This window comes from Podarcis melisellensis (assembly GCF_964234715.1).
Source record: "Podarcis melisellensis genome assembly, chromosome: 9".
Classification (NCBI taxonomy): Eukaryota; Metazoa; Chordata; class Lepidosauria; order Squamata; family Lacertidae; genus Podarcis; species Podarcis melisellensis.
This window is the reverse complement of record NC_138541.1, coordinates 76,379,371-76,389,362: the sequence shown is the minus strand read 5'-3', so window position 1 is coordinate 76,389,362 and position 9,992 is coordinate 76,379,371. Positions and strand designations below refer to the sequence as shown.

Below are 9,992 nucleotides of genomic sequence, written 5' to 3'. Positions count from 1 at the left end.
CTGTCTAGCAGGAAGGAGCTGAAGCAAACTCTTTGAAGCCGCTGCTTCTCTGATCCGTGGATGGGGCCCAGATTGGTCCTCTCCTTGCCATGGCGAACTTCCTGGAATGAAGAGGGAGAAGCCAGTGGCCCTTAGTACCCGGACAGCAAACTGAGTAGGCACTGGTCACTTGATTACAATATCCCCTCAGATGATGATATATTTATTTATTTAAATTATACTAATTGTTTTAAAATTTGCATGTGTATATATAAATTAGCATATGTATATCACTTTTGTCCTTGTTTTTTGTTGATGTGTAAATGGCGATCCTAAACATACTGGATGACATGCAACACTGTGCTCTTCCATCTGTTTTGCCTGTGCAAGCATCCTAGCTTGCCAGGCAGTATGAAACTCCTTCTCCCCCCACCACAAACAGGTTGCTCTGGGGGTTCTCCTGACACCCCCAGAACCAATTTTGAGGGTGCTGTGGGAAGCGGGGTGTGAAAGCAAGTGGAAGTCTTTATGTAGGGCTTGTGCTAATGGGGCTGGTTAGGTGAATCCTGTCCATTTCTTCACAGTGCACTGTAGACTCAAGTTGGGTATGATTCAGCCAAAATCCCCACCATTTTAAAAGCCCCATTGATTTCAATGGGAGAGAGTAAAGCACATGCTGAAAGTTCTCCCTTTGAAAACAATGGAATTTTAAAGTGTCTAAGTGTGGTTGGGTAAATTGTGGTGTCTGTATCACATTGCCTACTCCTATTCTTGTATATCTAGCATCTGGCAAAAAAATAATTATGGCAATTTGGTTGTCACAAGGTTAACATTTTTCTTTCATGCATTTGATAGGCACAAGGGACAGTTCGCTTGTAAATACATTATTTCAGTGTTAATGCTCACCATGAAGACATTTTTGGGCTCCTCTAGCAGAAAGAAAACCCAGTGCAAAGTGTAACAAAGGGAAGAAACTCATCTTTTGAATCCATGGAAGAAAACTAACTGGAAAGAAGAGGTTTCAAGAGAAAGGAAATAATTATAGCCATGTCCAATTTGTGCACTTTCCTCCCACCCAAATTTCTGAACATGCTTTGCTGAAATAACATCTTGTTCTGCCCTAACACTGAGATCTTCAGATGATGAGCTTTGACTAACAATAGCTGCAGTCCTAATATGCTGCCTTAAACTGGCGTCCAACAACTAGGAAAATGTACTAAAGATTTCCAGTCTTTGTTGCAGCTGAAGGGCATAAATCTGGGGAAGGTCAACTGTGCAGAGTCAAAGGCATAAAAGTGTTTCACTGTCTGCCTAACTGTGCAATCCTAAATGGGCTTAAAGGAGTGTGTGAACTGGAGAGTTGACTTCTACTTCCAAAGTCCTGTCACCTTGCACCTGATGGGAGGGACAGATGGTCTTTTTTTGGTAGGCAGGGTGCACTTTCCTTTTCCATCATCCCTTTGTTGATTTTTTAAACTGGTCCCAACTGGAACCAGCTCCGGGCTGACCTGGCGCGAGGGATTTTGGGACCTCTGCAAATAATCCCCTTTGCTCCACCTTTGCTGCAGTGTCTTCTCCATCTTAGCCAACTATTAGATGTTAAAAAACCCTCAAAGGCCTGCTGAGGCTTGAATATTGCATGGATAAACACCTGCATCTATTTGTATATTACTTTGAACACTGTACCCATGAATGTGTTCCATTCACCACTTATTATCCAAAGACAAGTGTATGGGGGCACTTCATACTTACCCCTCCTGGGTTATTACACTGGCCAGCATAAGCTGACTGGCTGGGCCTCCTTGTGAAGAGGGTTAGTCTTGGTGATGCTGTCTCTATGTATGAAAAAGGCTTTACTGGGCCTTAAAGATCTATCCAAAGTTGGTCACAAATATAACATTTGGGGGAAATTCACAAGCAGTTGGTGGTCACGCAACTCCAGTTACTCTTGGCTTTTTGGATCCATTTCCATCTCATTTCAAATGACTTTGGTCACTACCTATGCTAGGACAGTGGAAGATGGAGCCTGCCATTTTTCCTGGATCCCTCAGCAGTTTGTGATTACTATCAACCAGGGCATCTGTTTGGGGAGGCTGGTTTGGGAGGAGAGACACTATGGTTCAGTTCCTACCTGGAAGACCATTTTCAGAAGATGATGCTTGGGTAGCGTTGCTCTGCCCCATAAGCTGCATCCTATGCCTATGTTCAGGGACGCGGGTGGCGCTGTGGTCTAAACCACTGAGCCTTCGGCTTGCTGATCAGAAGGTTGGTGGTTCGAATCCCCGCAACGGGGTGAGCTCCCATTGCTCAGTCCCTGCTCCTGCCAACCTAGCAGTTCGAAAGCACCTCAAAATGCAGGTAGATAAATAGGTACCGCTCCGGCGGGAAGGTAAACGGCATTTCCGTGCGCTGCTCTGGTTCGCCAGAAGCGGCTGCTCTGGTTCGCCAGAAGCTGGCCACATGACCCGGAAGCTGTACGCCGGCTCCCTTGGCCAATAAAGCGAGATGAGCGCCGCAACCCCAGAGTCGGCCACGACTGGACCTAATGGTCAGGGGTCCCTTTAACTTTATGCCTATGTTCTGTCCCTCAAGCACTTTAACATCTGCAAGAGAGGTGGGGGATCATTTTCATCCTGAGGATCACATTCCCTTCTGGGCAGCTTTATGGGGACATATACCTGTCATGAATTAGCCAGAAGAAAAAGCGGACCAATCAATTAATTTGGATTCCCCCCTTTATGCAGAAGACTAGCACCTGCACATACTTGCACATACTCCTTCTCCTCCATCAATGCAGCAAGCATCATTATCAGATTTCAAGGACACATTCCAACCACTTTTTAACTTGTGCTTTCTAACTTTTGCGGAAACAATCTAGAGTTAGGGTATGAAGAGAAGTAGCCATGTTTGCTGATGATATTAAATTATTCAAAGTGGTTAAGACAAAAAGGGATTGCAAAGAGCAAAGTGCTCCAAAAGGACGTCTCCAAACTGAGCACAGCTGGTGAAATGCCCCATTTGGGGGCCTGGGTTTTGCCTCCCCCCCTCCATGAAGCCCAAAGTTATGCTGTGACAGCTTTTGGTTCAGTCCTACATTTGATATATTGCTCATCAGGCTACTCCAACCAGAGGTGGCAAGAAAGACTTTGTTAAAGCCTTTAAGCCAAATAAAGTTTAAGCACTAAAATATATCCACATTTTCAAGAGTCAAGGCTTCCAAAGGTCTGTTTGCACAGAGAGTTTTTCAAGACCTGGAAATCACTCAGGAATGGAGTGTCCATGGTGAAGGCACTCAATAACCGTGGGAGAGTAATTGAGAATGGCCTTACAATTTGAATGTGACTGGATCTGTCAGAACTGGCTGTGCCATTAAGCAGCAAGCCAAGTGTCTCAGATGGCAAACGTTAGGGTGTAGCAGCTATTTCTCCTGAGCTATTTCCCTCTGTTAAATGACATGGCTGTGTGTGCACACAGCCTTTGCTTAGCCCCCTAAGCTAGTCAGTTAAAGGTAAAGGTAAAGGTACCCCTGCCCGTACGGGCCAGTCTTGACAGACTCTGGGGTTGTGCGCCCATCTCACTTAAGAGGCCAGGGGCCAGCGCTGTCCGGAGACACTTCCGGGTCACATGGCCAGCGTGACATCGCTGCTCTGGCGAGCCAGAGCCGCACACGGAAACGCCGTTTACCTTCCCGCTGGTAAGCGGTCCCTATTTATCTACTTGCACCCGAGGGTGCTTTCAAACTGCTAGGTTGGCAGGCGCTGGGACCGAGCAATGGGAGCGCACCCCGCCGCGGGGATTTGAACCGCCGACCTTTCGATCGGCAAGCCCTAGGCGCTGAGGCTTTAGCCCACAGCGCCACCCGCGTCCCAAAGCTAGTCAGTTACCTGAGGTTAAATGGTGCACAGATATTAGCACCTCATCACTTATTTGCTAGTTTATAACAAATTATGTTTCTTATCCACTAGATGGTGGTATTTAACATAGATAGAAACCCTTGAATTCTTTTCTCTCGAATGTGACACATTTAGTCGTCTTTACCATCTCTGCCATTTCCCCTAAATTTAATTAACCGTTCTTTTAGAGAATGGTTAAAAAGGAACATGGGTGGCGCTGTGGTTTAAACCACAGAGCCTAGGGCTTGCTGATCAGAAGGTTGGCGGTTTGAATCCCCACAATGGGGTGAGCTCCTGTTGTTCAGTCCCAGCTCCTGCCCACCTAGCAGTTTGAAAGCACGTCAAAGTGCAAGTAGATAAATAGGCACCGCTCTGGCAGGAAGGTAAACGGCATTTCTGTATGCTGCTCTGGTTTGCCAGAAGTGGCTTAGTCATGCTGGCCACATGATCCGGAAGCTGCCTGCGGACAAACACCGGCTCCCTCGGCCTATAGAGCGAGATGAGCGTGCAATCCCAGAGTCGTCTGTGACTGGACCTAATGGTCAGGGGTATTCAGAATTACCTTTAGGGTAGGGGGATTCAGAATTACCCAAATTTTGGCATGGCAGACAGAAAAGTAACAAGTGTAGTCTCTCTCCTAACTCCACCTTCCCTCTAGGTTTACTATCACCTGCTGTGAAACTGCCTGTTCTGGACCTTGCAAAGGTGCAGAAGCCTGTCGGGAACAATCAAGCTGGCAAAACCACGGAGGAATAGCTGCTAATGTTCTGGTCACCATGGGCCTCCTTCATAGTTTTCTGCTTGGAGCTGGGTACATGGAAGGGCTTATCCTCTTCAGTTGCTGAGAAACTGCTCATGAAGAGCAAAGAGACACGCACAGAGAATAACGAGTGGATAAATTAGAGATAGTCCCTAACTATAGTCCCTAGCATAGTTTGCTAAGATGCCATAAGATTGCAAAGCTCAGGAGTAGGGAACCTGTTGCCCCACAGGCCAGACTTGGCCTGCTAGGCCTCCCCGTTTGGCCTATGAGGTCATCTTGTGGAAGCCCCTCACCCCCACCTTATGTCATACATAAAATCACTTGTGGGTCAGGTGAAGGTGGGCTTCAAATAAACTGCTGTGGGAAGGGAGAGGGGGAAAGATAGAATTTTTAAACCAGGTTTTCTTCTCTTGTGGGTGGGGGCAGGAACACTGGCTGCTGTGCAACATGAGAGAAAGAATTCTGCATGGGAGGGGTATCTCAAGTTGATGATTGTATTCTGGGTGACTTTACATACTTGCCACAGCTCTGAGTGACCCTGTAATTCTCATGGTAAAGGTAAAGGGACCCCTGACCATTAGGTCCAGTCGTGACCGACTCTGGGGTTGCGGCACTCATCTCGCTTTATTGGCTGAGGGAGCCGGTGTACAGCTTCCGCATCATGTGGCCAGCATGACTTAGCCGCTTCTGGCGAACCAGAGCAGCGCATGGAAACGCCATTTACTTTCCTGCCGGAGCGGTACTTATTTATCTACTTGCACTTTGACATGCTTTTGAACTGCTAGGTTGGCAGGAGAATTCTCATGAGTGAGACCCAACTAGCCCCAAATTCATCTTCCTATCCATCTGAGGGACAGCTGCTCTTCCTCATCTTTATTTGCAGCTGGGTAGGCAGGATTATCTGTCATGGCGAGTTGTGTACACCTTCCACCTCCTCCTCTCAGGTTGCTTTCCAATTCGCTGCACCTCCCTCCTCCACATTATATAAGCTGAAGGGCGGCTTCACATGTTACCTAGGCAACGCCTAAGGTGCCAATTCATGCCCCTCCTTTCCAAGTTCTTCAGTGTTCAGAGATGGAGAGGAGTTGTTCTACAATGTTCTTACGTATATCTAAGTCCTCAGCGTTTTAGAAGCTCACAGGACCATTTTGGGGAGGACATTTATTTTAGTTTACAAACCACTGCAGTTTTGCATGCACAAAGCGTCTCCCAAGTATGTAGAAACTAAGAGTTTTCTGATCTTGGACTCATACATGACTAGATGAGATGCAAGCTTCTGAATGAGAGGCAAGCTTGACAGACACCAAAATTATCCAGCTGAGGTCACTATCTGAGCTAGAGAATAATTGCCAGATTCCCCTCACATATTTCTGCCACTTTCCTCCATTCCCCAAACCCATCTCCACCCCTGCTGCCCCAAAAGAAACCTACCAAACACACTCCCCCTTACAGGCAGTCCCCGTTTACCTGCATTCAATATGTGCAAGACCATGCACGATTGTGCATGGTGTCAACCCAGAAACATCATAAATATGTTGCTGAAACATCACTAAAAGGGCAAAATGGAGGTGGGCTGGAACTACGGGCTGAACGGGGAGCTTGCAAGCTCTTTCAGTGGCTTTCAATTATACGCAATTTGACCAACACACATGGTGCCTTGGAACATAACCCCCACACAAACGTATTTGATTAGAGAGCAAACAAGGAAACATCTCAATATACAGTAATACCTTGGTTCTCAAACGCCTTGGTACTCAAACAACTTGGAACCAAAACACTGCAAACTGGTAAGTGTTCCAATTTGCGAACTTTTTCAGAAGCCAAATGTGCTCCGTTTTGAGTGCCACGCTTCCGATCCGAGTGTTACGCTGAGGTCTGTCTGTTTTTGCTATTTATTTTGCGTTTTTGTGGCTTTTTCGTTTTGGTTTTTGTGACTGTGTGGAACCCAGTTCAGCTATTGATCGATGGATTGTGTGACTGCTGTACATTGTTTATTGCTTTCATTTTATGGATCAGTGGTCTCATTAGATAGTAAAATTCATGTTAAATTGCTGTTTTATGGGTTGTTTTTAATTGTCTGGAACAGATTAATCCATTTTGCATTACTTTGTATGGGAAAACGCGCCTTGGTTTTGGAACACTTTGATTTTGGAACAGACTTCCGGAATGGATTAAGTTTGAGAACCAAGGTACTGTTACAATATGAGAACATCACAGCTGCAAACAGCCAGCTTGTTGACATCATGTGATGCGACTAGCTGTGGGAAAGAATCTTCCCGGAAGTTCACAGACATCGCAAAGCTGTGTTCAGTGTGTAATATGAGACCTTCCTGTTGAGTTTGTAAAGGAAGTCTTTGTGACTTGCTTGAAGGAGTCTGAAGTGATCAGATGTGTTGTCTTGTAGAGTTTGTACGGTCAGAAATAAAAATGATGTAAAAGGACTTTCTGACTACTCTTCTTTCCCCTGCAAAGGGGGGAGAAGTGGGTGTGCATTTTCCACGCTGGGAAATGTCGCCTATCAAGATCTGCCCTGTACTTGCAGGGAAGCCAGCCAGGGAGGTCACCGGTAAACAAGCTCCAGGAGCAGGGAGAGGGGCCAGCCTCTCCCGTTAAGGCTTGTTTTCCAACAGGTACCACTGTACGTATATAATATTGAATCTTCCTATATATAGTTATCTCCTTAAATGCCTGCAATAACTTAAATCATATATATGAACAAATGGGAATGAAACCTTAAACAGTCCATAGACGATGCTGATTCCCTATCTATTACTTTAACAAATAATTTTTTGAAATAGCTAACAGTTAGGTGTGGATGGCTGTGCTGGAAAGGTTATAAGGAATAGCAACTTTGCTACAATGCTTCGAAGACCAGGAATGCTGGATACAAATTTGCAGATAAAAGGAAATAAACGTATGATTAGGGGGGAAAGGGAAAGAAACCTTTCCCTGTCCATCTGTGACAGTGAAACTATGAATCAGTTAAAGTTCTAGATTGTTATACCTTGCACTGAAAATGGCTTATGCACCACCAGTACATTTTCAGGTACACAAATTTTTTATGTCTCTTACCTCATTTAAGTACTCTTGAAAACAACTCTGTTAAAAATAGTAGCTTGCAGTGAAATATCCTAACTTGTCCAAGGCCACCCAGTAACCCCCACAGCTAAAGACAAAACCCCAGCCCTACCTACAGCCTTTTACTGCCTCACCATAATATATTGTTCTCTCAATTTTCGGGGGGGGGGATGGGGTGCATTAGTTGCCCTTGAGAAAGAACAATGTAGTGGAGAAAACAAAATTATTATTTCTGAAGAGTCGTAATTATGCTTCAAGAAGTAAAAAAAAGTAGCTGTTAATTCTGGTGATATCCCTGAGGGCCTGCAAATAGAGGCATATTCTCCCGTGTTTTCTTTTAATCTGCTGCCAGTATCACTAACTAACACAGCAGGAGTAACATTATTGCTTCATTAACAGCATGACTTCAGACTTCAAGTTTTCTGCATGGAAACCACCTGATGTTTCCTCTCTCTATTGTTTTTTAAGCCCTTACCTGTAATCATCCATTCCAACTTTTAAAAATATTTATTCCATCTGGGCTTTTTTTTTTTTTAACAACAATCTCAAAATCACCTTGCCAACAAAGGTTCGCATAGTTAAAGCTATGGTTTTCCCAGTAGTGATGTATGGAAGTGAGAGCTGGACCATAAAGAAGGCTGATCACCGAAGAATTGATGCTTTTGAATTATGGTGCTGGAGGAGACTCTTGAGAGTCCCATGGACTGCAAGAAGATCAAACATATCCATTCTTCAGGAAATCAGCCCTGAGTGCTCACTGGAAGGACAGATTGTGAAGCTGAGGCTCCAGTACTTTGGCCACCTCATGAGAAGAGAAGACTCCCTGGAAAAGACCCTGATATTGGGAAAGATGGAGGGCACAAGGAGAAGGGGCGACAGAGGACGAGATGGTTGGACAGTGTTTTCGAAGCTACAAACATGAGTTTGACCAAACTGCGGGAGGCAGTGGAAGACAGGAGTGCCTGGCGTGCTCTGGTCCAGGGGGTCACAAAGAGGCGGACACGACTAAACGACTAAACAACAGCTGCGCCAGTCCTTATTTGACCCTGGGGTTGCACCTGGAGTGCCAACTTGAATGAAATATTTGGGGGGGGTAAGCCCCGCCCTGCTGCTCTCATGCACCTCTTAGGCACAAGTTCTATGTAATCAGTACTGTTTGGCCATGATAATCAAGAAATGTTACCTCTTTTCCAAAATTGGTTTTGAACCATCCCAAATCTTGCATCCTCATGAGGGTATGACTTTCTCAGTGAATGGTCCTTTTTTAACCCCCCCCCCACTTCTTTGACTGTTTTTAAGCATTAGGTTTTAGTTTGCAACTTTTTATACTCTTATACTCTGCAAAGCACCAGGCACACGGGTAATTCTATTGAAACAACAGAATGAAAATTTTAACTTCTCTGAGAGATTGTGTCTTGCCTGCAGCTTAATTATCAAATTTCAGTTTCTGGTGCTTTCCACTGCTCTCTTCCATAAATAACACGTGCCTGGGGCAGGAGTGTTTCTCATTTTTTTTAGAATTGGTAACTCCATCCTGGAGGAGGGGAAATGATTACATTTCCCTCCACCCCGCCCCCTGCAGAAGATTTCAAAATACAATTCCCCTATCTTAAACATGAATAAGAATTAAATAATTCATTCATAATACTGGCATACCACCATGTCTCAAATCTATGCAGAGATATGCAGTTTCATGGTCTTAAAAAAATAGTAGCAGACCAGCCCTGTTCTGTCATTTGTTGCCATGCTTATTAGATTGTTGAAATGATTCTTCCAGCAGTTGCTGAAGCCCTACCTAAAAGCCTAAGGCATATGGGGACGGAGGCACTCGCACCTGCCCGTCAGAGCCAATTTCCACCTTCCTTCATGCTCCGGTGAGAAAATCCTCCAACCAGCCACACCCTTCCTGGCTGCACTAATCCATTCATAGGAAGTTTGAGATGGAGGAATAGTTTCCCTTAGAAGAAATCCATGGCACAGTCAGTTATTCAGTTCAACATGTGTCCTGTGTCTGAGCCCTGAAAGGTTCGTACGTGTGTGTGTGTGTGTTTCTAACGTACAGTATGTGTCAGGGACTGACCAGATGAGGAGGAGGGGTAGAGACTGCCAGCCAGGAGGCTTCCGGGCAGGAGGCAGATGAAGATGGCATGGACCCAGGTTTGTGGTGGTGGCAAACAGGGCACACCGCAGAAGAAGAGGAAAAGAGCAGGAACAAGCTCGCAGATGCCCTAGTCCTGGACAGAGACAGGAGTCACAAGTGGTAGAAACAGGACAGCAGA

At 45.4% G+C, this 9,992-nt stretch overlaps 1 protein-coding gene across 1 annotated transcript in view; it reads right to left on the bottom strand.

Moving 5' to 3' along the window:
- Nucleotides 1–9,992, bottom strand: part of SLC2A9 (solute carrier family 2 member 9) — a 304,118-nt gene that overhangs the window by 187,492 nt on the left and 106,634 nt on the right. The window lies entirely within an intron of this gene.